The sequence below is a fragment of the Chenopodium quinoa genome, unplaced genomic scaffold (assembly GCF_001683475.1).
Source record: "Chenopodium quinoa cultivar QQ74 unplaced genomic scaffold, ASM168347v1, whole genome shotgun sequence".
NCBI lineage: Eukaryota > Viridiplantae > Streptophyta > Magnoliopsida > Caryophyllales > Amaranthaceae > Chenopodium > Chenopodium quinoa.
In genome coordinates this window covers 927,425-947,387 of record NW_018742817.1, presented here as the reverse complement: position 1 = coordinate 947,387, position 19,963 = coordinate 927,425, and the positions used below count along the sequence as shown (strand labels likewise).

Sequence of the window (19,963 nt, the reverse complement as noted above, 5' to 3'; positions counted from 1 at the left end):
GTACAGATCTTTCCCCTTCTCACCAGAAGCTCTCTCTGTATGCAATGATAAAAACACTCTTACCCTGATAAACCCGAAACCAAATACAAGAGTTAACACCTAGTATATGATAGGCAAGCTATGCATGAAACTCGAAACTAATATGACAGTATGATAAGCTTGGCAAACTTACGCAACTATAGCTCTGTAAATTCTTCACGCATAAAACTCACAAAAAAACCTAGGCTCATATTATTCTCTACTATTTATACGAGTTTTACCTGTATAAACAGTAGGTTTATATAAAGATAAATAAGTAAAACTTAACTTATCTTAAAACACGGTTTTTTTAATTAAATCCTTTGAAGAAAATCTTTTCAGAAAATAAGATAGAAATATTGAATTAAAAAGCATAATATCTTTTTAACAAACTGATTTTAAAAGATACATATTTAAAGAAAATATTTTTCCGATTTCTATCTTTTATCTTTTCCAATTTTAATTTATTTGCCAAGATAACTGTCACGCTTCTAATAAGTTTCATGTATATCCACTTAACATATTTAACAATGAATCTAGAAGATAAAATCTTAACTAAAACATTGCTGCGCTGTATTCTCGTTCTGGTAGGTTTACTTGGAATTCACGCTTACTAAGTTCCTCCAAAGATCTTAGTCAGCAATCTTCAAGTTCCTGTGAAGGAACGTTCCTGTGAGGGAACTCAGTTCCTGTTAGGGAACTCTTCTTTTATATTGAATAACTTTCTTGATAAAGAACTCCTTCAAGTCTTCTCAGCTTTAGTTACTTCTTCCATCTCCAAGATCAATTTCACCTAGGCTGCACAAACACTTGAAAAGTCTTTATGAGATGAGTTTGTTGTAACTCAAGTTCCTCATCATCAAAAACTTTAAACATCAACACATATATATTGAGTTAGATTGTAATTTTTTTCGTGACAAGTTGTTCAAGGGTAATATTTCAACCCCTTATGTTCCAACGAATCATTAAATTAGTTGGCGGATATTCTTACGAAGGCTCTTGGACGACAGTAGTTTGGTTTTTTGAATACGCAAGTTGAGCATTTGTGATCTACAAGCTCCAACTTGAGGGGTAGTTTTAAGTCGGTTGGTTATGTTAATAAATAATAATAGGACATTTTGTGAGAAACTACCTAATAAAGCCTAAATTTTGTGAGAAACTACCTAATAAAGCCTAAATTTTGTAAGAAACTACCTAATAAAAAAAATGTTGTAAGAAACTATCTAATAAAAGATAAATGTTGTAATATACTACCTTTGACTGAAATTCCACAGTTGACTTAATTTTAGGATGTTGATCCACCTTAGAACACCCCCAAAACCACCGTTAGGGTTGGTTTTCAAGGTGGTAAGGTTATTTTCGAGGTGGTTGGAGGATATTTCGAGTTGGTGAGGGTAGATTAGTGCTTCGGGATAGTGGTTTTTAGGGTTAGAGGTGGTGGTTTTGGGGTTGAAAGGTGCTTTAGATGTAGTGGAGACAATTTCAAGAAAGTTGTGTTAATTTTGGGAATGAAAGCGGTGGTTTTGGTAGTGTTTTGAGACCGATCAACGGTGAAAATTCGGTATAGGTAGTATTTTACAACATTTTACCTTTTCTTATGTAGTTTTTTTACATCATTTTACCTTTATTAGGTAGTTTATTACAACATTTTTTTTTTATCAGGTAGTTTCTTGCAAAATATGGATTTTATTAGGTATTTTTTGACAAAAATCCCATAATAATATTGTTTTATGATTATATTTGGATGCATATCTTTTAAGAGTTTTAGGCAAGTTAGGTTTCCTTATACTATATCGTTATGTATATCACTACAAGCTAAATTGTTTTTCTCTAATCTTTCTTGAGTTTAACACAGGGATTTTAGTTTATAATTAACCGAGCAGGCTACTCCTTCAATTGCTAATTGGTTTTAAGATGGAAACTTATTGTGGGCTCTAGTTTGTATCCTGGGCATCTAGGTTTCTTTCCTTTGTACCTTCCCCATCTATTATAACAAACTAGTATCTGTGCTAGGTTTGATCTAGTCACATCGTCTATGTTAGGTTTTATGGCGTTAGGGATTGCATATGACTAATATGAGTATCGTATTCCTTATAGGCTTACAATTAGGGCTTTGTAGGCTCTGGGTGTAGTTTTTGTTCAAGGGAGACCGGGAGAGTGTCATGTATAGAGAAGATTATTAGATACAAGTGTGATTAGGTTAAACTAACCCACATTGAAAAAGAATGCAACGACTTATCTCCCCTATGTTCTCCCCATCTGTTATGACACGTGTCTTTCATTCTACCAAAGTTCTTCCTAATTATTTTTTATTTTATTTATGCATGGTATTGTTTAATTTATCCTTATCCTGTCTACATATAACCTCATCTTTTTAGGAAACTATGTAACTTCATTTTGTAGGAACCCTTTATATCCATTAAATCATTAAGGATTTTTTGTCCAAAACTACCTTTAATTGACAACTTTTTGTCCAAAACTGCCTTATAAATTTTTTTTGTCCACAACTACCTTTAAAATGAGTTTTCATTGTTGACCACTACCTAATTTTTGTTGACCTTGATTTTCATATACTTAAAGATATGTACAGGGCACATGTTTCATCTATTTATTCTTTTGTTAATTTTCCCCCATTTTATTATTTTCTCTCTCTTCCACAAATAAAAAACTTTATCCCTCTCTAATCTCAATACTCCATCCCCTAAAACCCTACATTACTTCAATTAATTTTGTTTGAATTTATTTATTTTTTGTCAATCACATCATGAAAACATCAATACACCATAAAACCCCAATTAAAGACGATGGACGAAGTGTTCGAGAGTAGTGGAGGCGCTCACAACGTACCGCAACTGTTTAGGGTAATTTTACCCCGCCATGTGATCCAACCAGAGGATGACACGTGTCAGCTTAGGTTGGTCCAAAGTGGACCAATCTATGCCTGACACGTGTCACTCCAGAAATTAACGGAAAAAGGCGGCCTTCAGGCCCAAATCCCGAGAAAGCCGCAAAACGGCGCAGCCCACCAATGATTAGGGTTTAGTGACCTAATCAGGGGCACAAATCCCAAAGACCCTATAAATAGGGAGATATCCCTCTTTTTGAGGGCACGTTTTACCATTTATTACACCTGCATTCTCTCACATCAGAGAAAGACCTGAGCTTGGAATTCGAGCAGATACCCATCTAAATTTCCGTCCTCTTTATTCTTTTTCAAGTTACTAACTTGACCGTCGGAGGCGGAGCTCCAACCACCCAGAGTCTCCTTTTGTTTTGCAGGTACAGCTCAGCCCGGATCAGTCTTTGTGTTGTAACTCTCCCGAGGGACAAAAACACCCAAATCATTTGGCGCCATCTGTGGGGAGAGTACCACAAAGATGGTTCAAGAGTCTGTACCACCCCCTAACCGTCTGGGCGAAGACCTAGAAGTCTTTACAGACCATGAGGATGAAGATCCTCAAGTCGAAACCTTTACAGCCGAAGACGGCTCTCTTAGAATCAAGCGCATCCGGCCTAGAGACACTCTCGAGCGGGGTGCCTCCCAAGCGGGTACAAGCCGACCCTCTGGGCAGCCGGAAGGGGAAACCCAAACGGCCGCAGGATCAGCCCCTGTCACCCGAGACGAACTCATGAGATTCATGACAAGTTTCAAGGGTGAAATTAAAGAGCTGATCACACAAAGCCGGGCTGGCCCAAGTAAAGGTCAGTCGGCGAAGAAGACTCCTCTGGAGAAGGGGAAGTTAGTCAGAGAACGGCAGCCCACTCCTCATCTAAAGGAGAAGGCAGCCGGGACCATTGATTGGTCAAAACTTCTTCTTCCAAAGAGGAACAACAACACTCGCCGGACTCAGCAGCCGGTGGGAAGCAAAAAATCAATTCTCGATGCCCGGGAGATCATAAACTGGAAGAGAAACCAATCTCTGTCTGAGTCGGCTTCAACGTTGAACTTTCCAGACAGCTTCAACAACATTTCTGCAGGGAGCGCACCCTCCCTGCATGAGAGCCAGACAGGCGGTAATACTGTCCATTCTGGCTCTCACATGATTAGAGCTGTACCGTACGTGCCTACTCAGGTTTACGGATAATATCCCCCTCACTTCATGCAGCCGGCTCTCTTTGGAGGTCAGGCGACATATCAAAATGTCCAGCCACTGGTCTGGCAGCTCCGTCTGCTATGCCTGGGTGAACAACCTTTTGCATTCACCCGGGAGATAATCGAGGCGGCACAGCCGGCCAAGGTTAAGAATGTGTTGGTGGGTACCTATGATGGTACTACCAACCCGGAAGATCACCTCATGGCTTACACCAACCTCATGTATTTACAGGGGTTGGATGATGCCACTTGGTGTCGATGCTTCCCGGCTACATTGAAGGGCATTTCCCAACAATGGTTTAGCAACTTGTCAGCCGGGTCCATTGACAATTTTAGGAAGCTCGCCTTCCTATTTGCTTCCAACTTCTCAATGAACATCCCTGCTAAGAAAACAAGCCTTGACTTGAGCACCGTTAAGCAGGGAGAGAGAGAAGGGTTGCGCTTATATGTCAGGCGGTTCAATCTGATCAAAATTCAGATTCAAGGACTGTCTGATGAGGTAGCTTTCACCCTACAGGCGGCCCTGAGGGAGGCGGAAAGCTACATTCAAGCTACCGACCTCTGCTCGCCTGGTAACCAATTGGACTCCAAGAAGTCCGACAAGTAGAAAGACAGTCGGTCTCCTCAGCCGGCCAAAAATAAAGAAGAGAGCGAGAAAAGAAAAGAAATTTGGGCAGTTAATGATTCTGACCAGCCTTCCCAGAAGAAAAAGAAAGAGTTTAAACCGTACGTCCCCAAGTACGAGTTTAATAAGGACTGCAACTCCATCCTCATGGAGGTAAAGGACCGGCTGTCCATTGAAAAGCTGAATCCAATGAAGAGTTATGTTCAGTCACGGAACAAAAATAAATTCTGTTAGTTCCATGAGGAGGTCGGCCATGATACCAACGACTGCTTCAGTCTTCAGCGGGCGTTGGACCGTCTGGCTGACAAAGGGTTGTTGAAGTCTTACATTTCTAAATCCCCAGCCGGGGAAAAAAAGAAAAACAAGGGTCAGTCCTCCAAGACTACCCCCAGCTTGCTAGTTCGGATACCGACAAGGAGCCGGTCTACACAATAGCAGGCGGGTTCTCCTGTGGTGGCCCTACCATCCGGGGCACCAAGAGCCATCTTCGAAAGATAGACAAGGATGATGATGATGAGCAGGCGTCTGCAGGCACCTCCTTCCCAGATGTCTTGATCACTGAGAAGGACAGGGGCAACGTCCGCCGTCCGCATGATGACCCGGTCGTCATTGAATGTAAGGTTGCTAACCAACTGGTTGGAAGAATCCTTATTGACACCGGCAACTCATCAGACATCATCAGCCTTCGGTGCTTGCAAAAGCTGAAATACAACGTCAGCAACATGCATCCGGTCACCCACCCCTTGGTTGGTTTTGGGGGTGGGATGGTTTACCCAGCCGGAAGAATTGACTTACCCATCCAGCTGGGAGAGAAGGGCCAAGGACGACATATTGTCGTCAGATTCTTGGTCGTTGAGGAATTGACCGCCTACAACATTATCCTTGGCCGGCCAACCCTCAACGTAGCCAAGGCAGTAATCATCCCGTCTCTCAAGCTCATCAAGTATGATAGGGATGACGGCACTGTTGGTTACCTGAATGGGGATCAGAAGACGGCCCGAGAGTGCTATCTCTCAGCCGTCAGAGACACTATGGCCCCAGGCGGCCAGGAACCAATAGACCTTGACAATGTCAAGGATGTCGACCAAGCGCCTGCCCCACCAGCAGCCGGGAAGAAAAGAAATGCACCTCTGCTAGTGGAGGTGAAGAAAGAGATAAAATAGCAATCACTGACCGGTGAACGGTCTGATGAGCTCCGCCCCCAACCGGCTGGTGAAAACATTAATCTTGTTCTGGATGACAGCCGTCCAGAACGTACTGTAAAGGTGGGGAAGGGTGCTCATGCTAACTTGGGTGCAAGCTTGCACCTTCTACTGAAGGAATTCAAAGACATTTTTTCCTTTGAAGTGGAAGAGATACCAGGCGTTAGCCCGGATCTCGCTGTCCACAAACTCACCGTGGACCCTAAAAAGAAGCCCATCTGGAAAAAGAAAAGAAACCACGGTGAGGAAAGAAGTCAGGCGGCAGCTGCCGAAGTCAAAAAGCTGCTAGACGCCAGGTTCATTCGGCCTTGTAACTTCCCCGACTGGGTGGCCAATGTGGTTCTTGTTAAGAAATCGAACGGGACCTGGCGCATGTGTGTTGATTACACAGACCTCAACAAGGCGTGTCCAAAGGACAGTTACCCGCTTCCAAAGATCGACAGTCTGGTCGATTCTACAGCCGGTCACGCCTTGATGAGCTTTATGGATGCCTACTCCGGCTTCCATCAGATACCTCTGTGGAAAAAGGATCAAGAGAAGACGTCCTTTGTCACTGATCAGGGGTTATTCTGTTATACTGTGATGCTGTTTGGCTTGAAAAATGCGCCTGCCACTTTCCAACGGATGATCAATACGATCTTCATTAATCAAATTGGGATGAATGTGGAGGCGTACATTGATGACATGATAGTCAAATCCAAGCTACAGACGGATAACCTTGCTGATCTCCGAGAAACATTCACCACCCTCAGGCGACATAAGGTCATGTTAAATCCAAAGAAATGCGTCTTTGGTGTTGAGTCTGGGAAGTTTCTCGGATTCCTGATTGATCAAAAGGGGATAGAGGCTAACCCTGAAAAGATGCAGGCGGTGATAGACATGAAGTCACCCCGTTCAGTCAAGGAAGTTCAGAGACTCACCGGTTGTCTGACCGCCTTGGGGAGGTTCCTCAGCAAGTCAGGCGACAAGTGCCTCTACTTCTTCCAAGCAATCAGGAAGAAGACCAGATTTGAATGGGGGGATGATGCTGAGGCGGCATTCCAGAGGTTGAAAGAGCATTTACATTCTCTACCTAGGTTGGTCAGTCCTTTGCCTAGGGAGACGTTGTACATGTATTTAGCCGTCTCAAATCATGCCCTCAGTGCCGTTCTCCTTGCTGAGCGAGACGGCGTGCAGCTCCCGGTTTACTTCATTAGCCATGTTCTTAAAAATGCTGAACTCCGGTACCCCATGGTTGAAAAATTTGGCCTTGCTTTGTATATGGCATTCAAAAAACTGAAGCCTTACTTTTTGGCACATCCGGTGGTGATTTACACCGACCAGCCACTCAAGCGGCCAATGTCTACCTTGGACTCATCCGGGAGAATGTTGAAATGGGCTATTGAAATGCAAAGCCTTGAAATCACTTACGAACCAAGAAAGGCAGTGAAAGGTCAGGCGTTTGCCGACTTCATTGTCGAAATGACCCGTCTGGTGGCTCCGGATAATCTTGATCAGGTTTGGAAAGTGTATGTAGACGGGAGCTCTACAAAGAACGACTGTGGTGCAGGCGTAATCTACGAGTCTCCTAAAGGGGACAGATTTGAGTATGCACTACGCTTCAAGTTTCAGGCCTCTAACACTGAGGTGGAATATGAAGCCCTGCTAGCCGCCATTCGCATGTGTAAGGCGGCAGGGGCAATGAAAATTGACGCTTACTCTGATTCCCAATTGGTTGTTAGCCAGTATGAGGGAAGCTACGAGGCTACTCATCCGGCTATGATCAAATATCTTCAGGCAGTCAAAGAAGAGGCCGGGGCACTTGAGGAATTCCGACTGAATCAAGTGCCTAGGTCGGAAAACAACCAGGCGGATGCATTGTCAAAACTGGCGTCTTCCGCCTGACATGATACGCCTCGGTCAGTCTTTTGGGAAGTTCTTGAAAAGAGAAGTATCTATGAAGATCCCATTGGAATTCTGGACCGAAGCTCTACCTGGATGGATGGCACCCGGGCCTATCTTTCAGACGGTACACTTCCTGATTCGCCACAGGAGGCAGCCGTCCTGAAAAAGCGAGCTGCAAGCTTCGAGTTGAAAAATGGAGAACTCTTCAAGGCGGGGTTTCTGAAGCCTTTGTTGAAGTGTGTCACCCCAGAAAAGGGGAAGGAAGTTCTCGAAGACTTGCACTTGGGATTTTGCGCCTCCCACATAGGCGGCAGGTCCCTAGCCGTCAGAGCCAGACGACATTATTTTTGGCCCACTCTTGAGGAAGACGCCAAGGAGTTGGTAAAGAAATGTGACAAGTGCCAAAAATTTGGCAAACTCATTCACCGTCCGACTACTGACTTGACGACCATCTTCAGCCCAATCCCGTTTGCAAAATGGGGCATGGACATTCTAGGTCCTTACACGCCTGCTCCAGGCGGAAAACGCTACATCTTGGTGGCTGTGGATTATTTCACCAAGTGGGTGGAAGCTGAGGCGGTTAAAAACATCAAAACCTCAGACGTGATTTCCTTCATCTGGAAAAACATTATCACCCGGTATGGGGTACCTATGTCTATGGTGTTTGATAATGGTTCTCAGTTTGAGACGCCTCATCTAAAAACATAGTTGGGAGATTAGGGGATCTCAATCTATTTTGCATCTGTTGGCCGGCCCCAAGCAAACGGCCAAGTTGAAGCCTTCAATAAACTCATCTCAGACGGCATTAAGAAGAAAATAGAAAGAGCTAGTGGCTTATGGGCAGAAGAGTTAATCCATGTCCTATGGGCCATCCGGACAACAACGAAGGGGGCAACTGGTGAAACCCCATTTCTCATGGTTTATGGTGCTGAAGCCGTCTTGCTCATCGAACATTACGAGCCAACTCTTAGAGTGATGCTATATGATGAAGAGGCATACTGGGAATCATTGCGCCTGGCATTGGATTCACTCCCAGAACGTAGGGGCAATGCCGCCTTGCGTCATGAGATTTACCGTCTGAGAATGACTAGAGCCTACAACAAGAAAGTACACAAGCGTCTGATATGTCCATTTTATATAGTGTTTTACCCCCGTCCCTTGGTCGTTATTAGTAGTGTTTTTTGCTCTTTCGGGCCACTTTTATTACTAATTTGTGTGTTCTAGTGTTTTCGTAGTTTTAGTTGTATTTTACAGGAAATTGCACTCTTGGAGCATTTTCCCGGGCTTTATGGATCAACTACGGAAGCTAGAAGGACATGGCCACTTTTGGAGCCCAAGATCGGTGAGACCCGGTGATTAAGGGCTCGGTAATTAGGATCCCGAGGCATTTGGACCAAGTATTACATATCATTCGAGACTCGGTAATTGGGATTGGGCCAAGAAATCTAGCCCAATCGAAGTCCAAGCCTCAAGGAGAAGCAACCGCTCGATTGGGCTACCTCTAGCACGAACAGGCGCGGCAAGATTAGTAGGCTGAGCGTGCTGAGGCGCGCCTGATCGGCCGAGCATCTAGCACGATCGGGCAATGCTGCTGGGTAGGAACGCGAAGAAAAAGGCGCGCCCGATCAGGCGCGCGTTTCTGGAAGACCTGATTAAGTTAGTTTTAATTCTTGTTTTAGGAAACGTTTAAATACGATTTTGTACGGAATTTTTAGATTACCTTCTTTCTTAGACTTTCTCTCTCTACTTAGTATTTTTCTCTCTCTTAAATTCTCTCTTAACTTTTGTTCTTAATTCTTCCTTTAATTCCAGATTTATGTTTTGTAACAATTTCTTCTCTTTTAATTTCAGCTATTTTGTTTGGTTTCTTGAATATGCTTTTATTTAATTGCTTGATTAGTTTACTCATGATGATTTGTAAGTAGTTTAATTTCTAGGGTTTATGGGGATCTAACAAATTATATGAAGGGGTAATTTTGTGTTTGTTAATAATCAATGCTTGGTTGATTTCCTATTGATTGATTAAATGCTATGCAATGAGGTTTGGCCAGATTTAATTGTATGAGTTTAGCAATATTAATTCGAGATTCGACAGATGAGAATTGATGTTTAGGCTTAGTTTCAATAGGCGGATTAATTTATAAATGGTTAAGTCGAGATTCGACAGATGAGATTTAATACCGGTAAATTAACTCTGTGATTATAATACGTAGCGAAAGCCCTTTATAATCTGATTAACCAATGCTTGATGATTGCTTACTATGATTTTCCCTGGAATATTGTTTATTAGTGAACCTATGCCCTAGGCCTTTTAATATTTGATTTTCTCCCTACTTTATTTCCTTCGACCTTATTCTCCGTAGTTTAGATTTTATTCATAAAAATATTGGTTACTTAGATAATTTAGATTATATTTATTAATTAGAAGTAAAAAGTCCTGTTTCCTTGTGGAGTTCGACCCTACTTCCCTATCTACCTTAGTTAGAGAATTTAGGTAATTATTTTTTATTAGGGGATACGACTTTACCCTGTCAGCGTCCCTTGAAGGTTGACGACTTAGTGTTACGAAAAATGGAGGCAACCGGTAGGGCCAATGAGCTGGGAAATCTAACTCCAAATTGGGAAGGCCCCTGCCGGATCTATGAGGAAGTAAGAGACGGCACCTACCGCCTGGAAACCCCAGACGGCAGGCGCCTGCCTAGAACTTGGAATGTAGACAATTTGAAAAAGTACTACTTCGGAGAATGTAAGTCTTTTGTAAACAGTAAGTCAATTAATGAAGATTCAGACTTTGTTTGCAAACTTGTTTTGTTGTTTTTTTTATTATCTGCCTGGGTAATACTCAGACGGATTCTACATTTACCTAACTAAGTTTGATACTTAGTAAAGGTTACATTTGTTTGACCGCCTGGGTAATATTCAGATGGATCCTTTGTTTGATTAATTAAGTTTGATACTTGGTATGATTTAATAATTTCCTGTCCGTCAGGGTAATACCCAGACAGGCTTTTTTGTTTAACCAACTAAGTTCGACACTTAGTGTAAATTCACCGATTAAAAACTAAGCATAAAAACGCTTAGTGGCTATACAACCGGTCCTAAACGAGACCAAAGGCTAAAATGGCCGGATGGTTGCCCATTTTATAAAATCACCTATCCCAACATGGACAAAGGCATCCGACGACACCCCTCCGGGTGCAATCGTCGAAGAAAACAGACTATTTTTCGGTTCTACGTACCCATGCAGAAGGGAAAAAATGAATGACCGAATTGGTCAACTCATAGCCGTCTGACCAGAATGATCTGTGATGAACGATCAAGTTACCAAATACCGGATGCCCTGGGGCATCAATCGGTCTCCGGCTGAAGTTCTCACTTAGGTTATTTATTCCAAAATTGCACTCTCTATCCCTATTGGGGCAAAAGAGTTGTTCAAAGGCTATGAAATCTCTACCAAGACGGACAAACGTCGTCTGGGTAGTGACTGGAACGCCTGTTGGTGTACGGCTGTGCACTTGGTTTAGGGCAATCACTATTGCGATTGATTGACTTACAAACGTATCATGCTCTTGGCAGCATCAGACGTTTCCAAGTCAATCAACCAACTCCACTTGAAACCAATCATACAGCCGTCCAGGGGCAAGGACAGCCATGCTTTTGATAAGTTAGGCAAAAATGAAAAATTAAAATTCGCAAAAATTGAGATTCAAATGCAAATGCAAGATGAGCAAAACCGACTCAGTCGGTCCATTCAATAAAATTCCACTTAACCAAACGGTTGTAGTGGATTAAATGTTAACCGGACCCCGTCCGGGAGAAAGGAGAAATTGTTAATTAACCCGGCTCCACAGCAGGTAAATACAAAGGTACTCGGCACACAGGCCGGAAAAACAAGTTTTGGCATACTGCCGCTGAATAAAAGAAAAACGAAAAACAGAGATTGGCATATTGCCGCTGAAAAGTCACTTCTGGCCTGCAAGCAGCTTCTCCTGGTCCTCTTCCTCACCGTCTGAGGGAATCTCTTGTGCTTCACCGGGACCAGGTTGCTCAGGCGCGGCGGGCTCACTGTTAGAGTTGACCCAGGCTTCAAAGGACTCAGGCTCTGGCTCACCTCTGTCTCTCAAGTACACCACGTACTCGGCATAACTGTGAGCTAGTGCCCAGATGTTGTAATCCACGTCTGGGTATAAGGCAGCCCAAGCGATCTTCATACGGGCGTCATTGTCAGCGTCACTCTCAGCAACTAGACGGTTTTGCTCCGCCTCCAGGGTTGCTGCAAAGTTTATCTAAGCCTGAGCAGCCTCCTTCTCCAGCCTCTCAACCTTGGTCTTCAGGTTGGTGTTCTCTTCAGAAACACCATGAAGTGTGCCAAGGTCCGCCTGGGCCTTCTTGAGCTCCTCATTAGCCTTCTTGGCGCTCTCATCCGCCTTTTTCTTGAGCTCCTCCGCCTTCTTCTGGGTCGTCTCTGCATCGCCCGCACGCAGGTTGGCCGTCTTCAGATCCACCTCCAGCTGCTGGATTCTAGACGCCTGTGTCATTATGATTGCTTTAGTTTCAAGTTCATTTACGATAGTCGAGTGTAAAGCAATATTATCAGCGTCTGTGGCGGACTTCTTGGCCCTTTTTACCTCTTCCCGTTTGCAGGAATAAGGACATTTGCGGGAATCGACCATTATTTCGCCCGATCTGGCGGAGTTGCCCGATCGGGCGCGCAAGTTCAGTCACAAACTCGAGCAAATTTCGCTCGATCGGGCGCAAATCGAGTGAAGGAAAAGATATGTCGGGCAAAGCTCGCCCGATCGGGCGAGCCATAGGGCGAATTTTTTGTTCGTGTTCGCGCCCGATAGGGCGGAGCTCGCCCGATCGGGCGCGCAACTCCAATTCTGGAATTCAAATGATCCGCTCGATCGGGCGAGGCTCGCCCGATCAGGCGCGCCTATTTTTTGGCCGTCCCTTATATTTTTCTTCTTCTTTCTTTCCTCATTTTTTTCTTACTTCATCTTCTTCTACTTTACTTTCTCTCTCTAAAACCCCAATTTTTACACCTTCAAACTCACTTATTCTTCAAGATCCTCTCCAATCCTTCCATCAAAACTCAAAGTTTTTTACATATTTCTAATCCTTTCACCTTTCTCTACAATCTAAACCCAATTTCTACCATTTTCTCTCAACTTTTTCTAAACCCTAAGAGAGAGAAACCACTCAATTCCTATTCTTTCCACCATCAATGGCTTTCAAGAGGTCAAGAACGGTGAGGGGGGAAGGCTCAAGGAACCAAGAGGCGAGAATTGACTCGGACTTGCAAATTCTGGGATGGGAGAGGGTGGTCATCACCACCGAAGAGCAAAAACAGAGGATGCTTAATCTCATCACGAGGCAGGTCATTCCCACTCGTTTCATTCATCACCCTACCCTCATTACATTAGGAATTGATAAGTATGTGGAAAAATTATTCAAAGGAGTTGGCATGAGCGGTTTCTTTAATATGCATTACGATACTTATGATTATTTAACCTTAGAATTCGTTTCTAGTTTTAATGTCATAAAATCAAATGCATTAATTTCTCATGTTCAATTTCGGTTATTCAATAATGATATTAGATTGAAATTGAAAGAGTTTGGTAAAATTTTTGAGTTGAAATCGGATAAACCTCTTGAACCACCCAAACAACATTGTCGTTGTCTATCAATCCCTTACGGAGGATCCTAACTTGAACCTCCAACATGCTAAAGGTACTTGGATAAAACATCTCGTGCCAAAGATTTGGCAACGGTTTGTTGGCCTTACCATTTTTGGAAGGCATGAACCGCCCAATGTTAGGCGGGATGAGCTTGAATTACTAGGGTCATACATGATCCCTAGGAGTGAAAAGCTCAATATAGATAAAATGGCCAATCACTTCCAACGGGTGGCCAACGCGGCCGAGGCGGGTAGGTCTAGGGTACCCATCTACTTTGGTGGCCTAGTTACACATATAGCGGTCAAACACCTTAGCTTCGTCCCTAACGATGATGGTAAGGTCGCCGGCCCAACTCTTATGGACCTACCCTATCTAGGTAGCCTTAACTGGATTAACGTCATGGGAGGGGAGACATGGTGGGTGATTCAAAGGGAATCGGGTAGGAGGGATAATGCTTTCACTTTACCTCACCCACTACAGCAAATCATCACTTGTGCCACGAATTATGTCACGGGAATTCAAAATTCGTGGCATATTTTCATATAGCCATGGGAAAAATGAATTATAATACAAACCTAAATAAGAAGAGCAATTTATGCCACGGGTATTTTTTTCCCATGGCAAATTCACACTTGTGTCACGAGTAGTGCTTTTTCCGTGGCAAACTTTACATTTGTGCCATGAATATATCTTTTCCCGTGGGAACAACAATCATACACTCAAGCCATGGATTTTGCTACAATATAAAAATTTTATAGGTAGATCTAGCCATGCCATAAAAAGAAGGAAATTATAGCTTATACTCCGTAATAACTTTACTAAAAATAAATATTTACATGACAATTAATTAGATAACATGAATTAGCCATATATATATATATATATATATATATATATATATATATATATATATATATATATATATATATATGAAATAAAATAAGCACTAACTGATATAGTAAAATATGAAACATAATATAAATTAAAGGGTAAATATATTAATATATATGATCTATTTCAAATACACAATTAACTTTTTTTTTTATTTATAGATTTGCTTTTTTTAAAGCGCAAAAAACACCAACAAGTGTATATTCAGTACTAGTCACTAGTACTCCCTCCGTTTCAATATGATAGTCCCATATGGAATCAATCACATAAAATAAGAAAAGGTGAATATTTGGAATCTAGCATTAAAGTAAAAAACAATTTATAAATTATTTGCCTTATTTAATATTTTTTGATTTTTTTAAGGAAATCATTAGTTATAATTGCATAAATCAAGGGAATAATTTCTTTACATAGAGTCGTGTTATTAATTCACAATCAATTAATCTAACCACTCAGAATTTATCATGTATAAAATAGGAAATAAAAACTAAGTTAAAAGTGGAATACATTCAATATGGGTAGATCTTTTTTAAACACCCAAAATAGTATATGGGACTAACAAATTGAAAACGGAGGGAGTAGTAAAATTTTAAAAAGACACCAAAAAAAATGCGCTAGTTTTATAGAAACTTTAGTCCGTACAGTAATGGAAAAATTGCTATTAAAAGCACTTAGATTAGCAATTGACATTAGTGCTGTCAAAAGCTGACCCGACCCGAAATATCGACCCTAACCCGACCTATTAATCGACCTTTCTGAACCCGAAAAAAAATGGTGACCCGAACCCCACCAAACCCGACCTGAAACCAACCTTAGACCTGAGTTGACCAGAGTATTTGAGACCCAAATCCGAACATTAACCGACCTAGAGACGACCCGACCCGAATGTAACCCGTAAATTATTGACCTGAACTGAACCGACCTGAACCGAAATTGACCCAAACCCGTTTTAACCCGTTAAAACCCGAATACAACCCGACCTGTTCCTAACCCGACCCAAATTCAACCCGACTTGTTCCTAACCCGACCCGAATTAACTCGACCTACTACAAAACCGACTCAAATTTCAACCCGACCTATTACAAACCCGACCCGAATCAACCCGATTTGTTATTGACCTGACCCAAATTCAATCCGACTTGTTATCGAATCAATATGTATAGGTCGTTACCTCATGTTGGTATTGGAATGAAAATTGAATCCTAACTCTATTCCTCCAAGATTTCACTTTGAATTTTAAGAGGTTAGTTTCACAACATGTTTTTAGGGACGAATTTCAGGGACAAAACATGTTTGCCGCAAATTGTTAACTTGAACCGAACTTGACTCGAACCCGAGAATGACCCGACTTGATTATAACCCGCAAATTATTGACTTGAACCGAACTCGACTTGAACCCAAGAATAACCCGACCTGATTATAACCCATAAATAATTGACTTGAACCAAACCCGACTCGAACCCGAGAACGACCCTAACTCGTTTAAACCCGTAAAGATCCGAATTTAACCCGACCTATTTTCACCCGACGCGAATGTAACCCGACCTTTTACTAACCCGACCCAATCCCGATAAGATGTATGAACTTACGTGACCCGACTCAAGCATATCCCAACCCGAACCCGACCCGCATATGTTATGACCTAACCCATATTGACTCGACTCACACTAACATGACTTAAACTCGACCTGTTTACCCGAATTGACAGCTCTAATTGACATTATGCTAATTGCTATTTTTTTTTTTTTTTTAAAAGTTATGAAGAAATAAACATTATAAAACCCCCTTGTACTAGAATAAAGAATAGAAAACAAACTAGCGTCATCAATCTCATTATAAACAAAGTTGAACAAAATTATTGTACCTAACCTACTCGTAACTTATCTCAAAGTTGCCCCGCTGTATTTTTTTTTAATATTTGGGTTAAACTATTTTCGTGTTTGAAAAAGAAAAACAAAACTCAGAACCTGCCTTTCATTTTCGCAACTTCTGTGTTCTCCTCCATTTTCGATCTTTGCTCTTCTCCATTTTCGCTCAGGTTCATCGGGCTTTGCTCTTCTCCATTTTCGCTCAACTCTCACCTTCTCCACCAGAGTATAAAGTTTATGGTGAAGAAGAACCTGCCTTTCGTTATCAACTATCAATCAGTTTCTCAATCTAGGGTTTGCTTGCTGTTCAACATTTAATAAGTTTCTCAGGTAAAGTTGTCTTTAATCTTGATTTAAATAATCGACTATCATTTCACAATACAGGGAATTAATTGCAGGACTATGAATTGTCTGTGATGTTTAATTTGAGAGAAAATTGTTGATGATTTCATGAAATTTCGCTGGTAATTTATTGTTTGTAAAGGGGGAAGAACAAAAATCAAATTCTATTCTTTCGTTGCTTATGTGATGTATTTTTCTTGAAGGATCTTCTCAAATTTTAATTTTGACTTAATTTTTTATTTACTGGGTTCGCAAACCCTATGATGTTATCAATTTTGGGAAATTAGGGATAGGGGATGTTTAATTGTATTAAATTTAGTTTGTTTTGATATATTTGGTCAATTAATGAGCAAGGGATTATTGAATATGATTCTGCTTGCATTATGCTCATCCTTTTTATCTTTGGTTAGTTATTTATATCTCGAAGCTTTTTATTTGTGGCATTGAATGAATGCTAAACTATAATTTGAGCTAGTCATAGATGTAAAGTGAAGCTAGTTGTCGGGCAGTTCTTTGTTTGATCAATTTTAGTCGAAATTTTCTGTTTTTGACATCTGTAGGATTTTGCTCTTAGGTGAAACCGTGAAATGAGGGACTATTGTTTCATTTATATGGTCACTTGTTAATATTGTAGTATAATTTAGCTTTCGTGTCGTTGTTTGTTGATAACACATAGCTTGATTTTGTTTGTATGGCATATCTTCTGCTAGTCTATACAGTTTGCATACTTTGTTTTGGTTGTTTTCTGCCACTAATTTATCTTGTCTCATGTAATTATTCTTAGTTATATCACCATTAGATTAAATACATATCTGCCCACCAATTTTCATTTTTGAGTGATAAAAATACTGCTCTATATCTCCCCTAACCTTCCCTTGACCATTTTGTTAGTCCATATGTATTAAATACTAATATCCATGTACATATGAAAACATTAGTTTTGGTATGCAATGTAATTGCTTTTACTTAAAAAAAAAGTTATTCAGCTAATGAAATAAGTGTTTAGTATAGGAAAGTTGGGTAAACTCATCATTCTATGAGTATTCATACTCCAACTAATGTTGTACGGTTCAAATTTATTTTGTCAAATTCCTTGTTCTTACCATCTTCTATGAATAAATTATTGGTAGTTTTGATATTCCTCAATAGTATATGCTACATGGCATGAAAGCAAGTCAAACTCCCCATATTCATGATTTCATGCTTGATGTTCAATGATAAATTTTCTCACTGTTATATTGGAGGATTGTTGTGAGTAGGTGTAGCAGTATATCACATACAAAATTTCATTCCAGATTGGATTATGATGATGGCTTACTTACTGTTAAAGTTTCAACTCCATATCTCTATATGCATGCTAAAAGATTGGACTATCTCTAAATAATGGGAATGATATAGTTTTTATAACTTCTTTATTCACAAGGTTTTTGCCCAGAAATGAGTGTAAATAACTAGATCTCTTTGTTTGTTACTCTGGTAATGGATATGTTATACTACCTTCTTTTGTGGCAACACCTATCAGAACTTTTCGTGGGAACCTAAGAAATTTGTTGTATTCACAAGTCTCTTCCCCTAAATTTATTTACAAGGTCAAGACAGTATTCTGTAAAATTAGTGTGCTGGGATATATAAAAACGAAAATGATGTATTATAAATAAATTTGTATGTAAACTTAGTGTCTTAGTGTGATATTCCAAATGCTTTTCCTTATTTGCTTTGCCTCTAACCTTTCGCTCAGTTACCTCTTCTGCAGCTTTTCCACAACAAGCTTCTTGTGTATGGATAGCACAGGACCTTGCAGAGATAAGGCCCTTACGTATGAGCCACATACTAATATCTACTACTTGTAGAAATGGCCATCATATAGAAATTACTAGTCCCCTATCATCAATATGCTTCTTAATAATACTGAGAAATGCCAACCTAAAAGCTTTACAACCTTCAGTTTCTCTCGTTTTTCCAGTTCGAACTTCATGTTCTTCATCCCCTGCCTCGTTGTCACTGATTTAAGAATTTATCATCTTTCTCAGCTTTCATGTCTTCAAAAATAGATGACTGCCATGTCTGCAATAAAACCTGCCATTTTCTACTTGTTAGTAGCAATTTGGCAGAGTAGATGACTGCATGAACCTTCATTTAGCTTCTTTTTTAATTGTTTATAGTTCTTGAAATTGAAAGTGGCTCTTTAGCCTGACTAAATGCAATCTTAGAAGAGTGTGATATTTACTACTTGGACTTGAAACAAAAACAGAACAGTAGATGAGTACAAATGCATCTGTTGTCTAGGCTTTCTCATTCTTCCTTCTGAGAGTCTGGTCTGAATAATTAAGAAGTAGAAATTCTCATAAATTGAGTAGAAATTGATATTTTGCAATGTACATGTCATATTTTGTAATGTACAAGATTGTACTTTGGACATTCTTTCTTAGTGTACTATATATATTCTCCTACTCATACTTATTTTATTATATGCAAATATAATATATGTTTCTCCTAAAATTGCAGTGAATTAAATCTTGGACTTATGACATAATCTCAAAACAAAGAAAGCTCCTGCTGGCTGAAATTGAAGACATTTGTGCTGTGCAGTGTGCTAGTTGAAGAAAGCAAGGTGGTTTAGATGCTCCAAGGTTTACCGCTATTGTTGTAGTTGGCCTAGGCATTGCTGTTGTGGCCGGACACTGCTTTTGCTTGGCTGATTGTTGCTGCTTCAATTGTAGTGTACTCTAATCATCTAATTGTATTTTTTTTTTAATTTTTTCGGATAAAAAGTGTAAATTTACAAGCTATTAATGGGAATATCTATGTTTTATAAGTATATTTGTAATATAACTATTGATCAATTTTGGGTTAAAAATGCAAAAAATGGGAAAAAAAAAATTGCAAGTGTTAGTAGCCACATTAATATTTAAAGCAACATATTGCATTAGCCACGATAGTATTTGTGGCAAACAAGCTTATTTGCCGCGGTAGAATATATGGCATATAATTTGTTAGTCACATTAATATTTTTGGCAAGTCAATTTGTTTGCCACGTGAATACTCGTGGCATAAAATATAAAATTTGCCACGACATCCATTTTCCCGTGGCAAATTCCTAGCCACGGCCTCTTGTGCCACGGGAGTAAATTTCTAAATTCCCGTGGCTAAATTACATAGCCACGGGAATTCTAAACTTGTGCCACGATTCTACTCGTGGCACAAAGGTTAATTTGTTGTAGTGATCCCACCTTGACCAAATTTGAGAAGGGGAAGCCTTCTTACACTTTTGAGCTTAACGGTCAAGGTGAGGTGCAACCACCTCACCCTTCACCTCAACCCCATCACTCTCCCATTGACCACTCACCTCCTCACCATTC

General features: G+C 40.7%; 1 long non-coding RNA gene across 1 annotated transcript; it reads left to right on the top strand.

Annotated features, from left to right (window-relative positions):
* Nucleotides 1-16,168: 16,168 nt before the first annotated feature.
* On the top strand, nucleotides 16,169-19,419 carry LOC110725924. Its single transcript, XR_002512260.1, has 2 exons — nucleotides 16,169-16,592; nucleotides 19,110-19,419. It is a non-coding gene; the product is annotated as an uncharacterized LOC110725924 (long non-coding RNA).
* The last annotated feature ends 544 nt before the right edge of the window (nucleotides 19,420-19,963 follow it).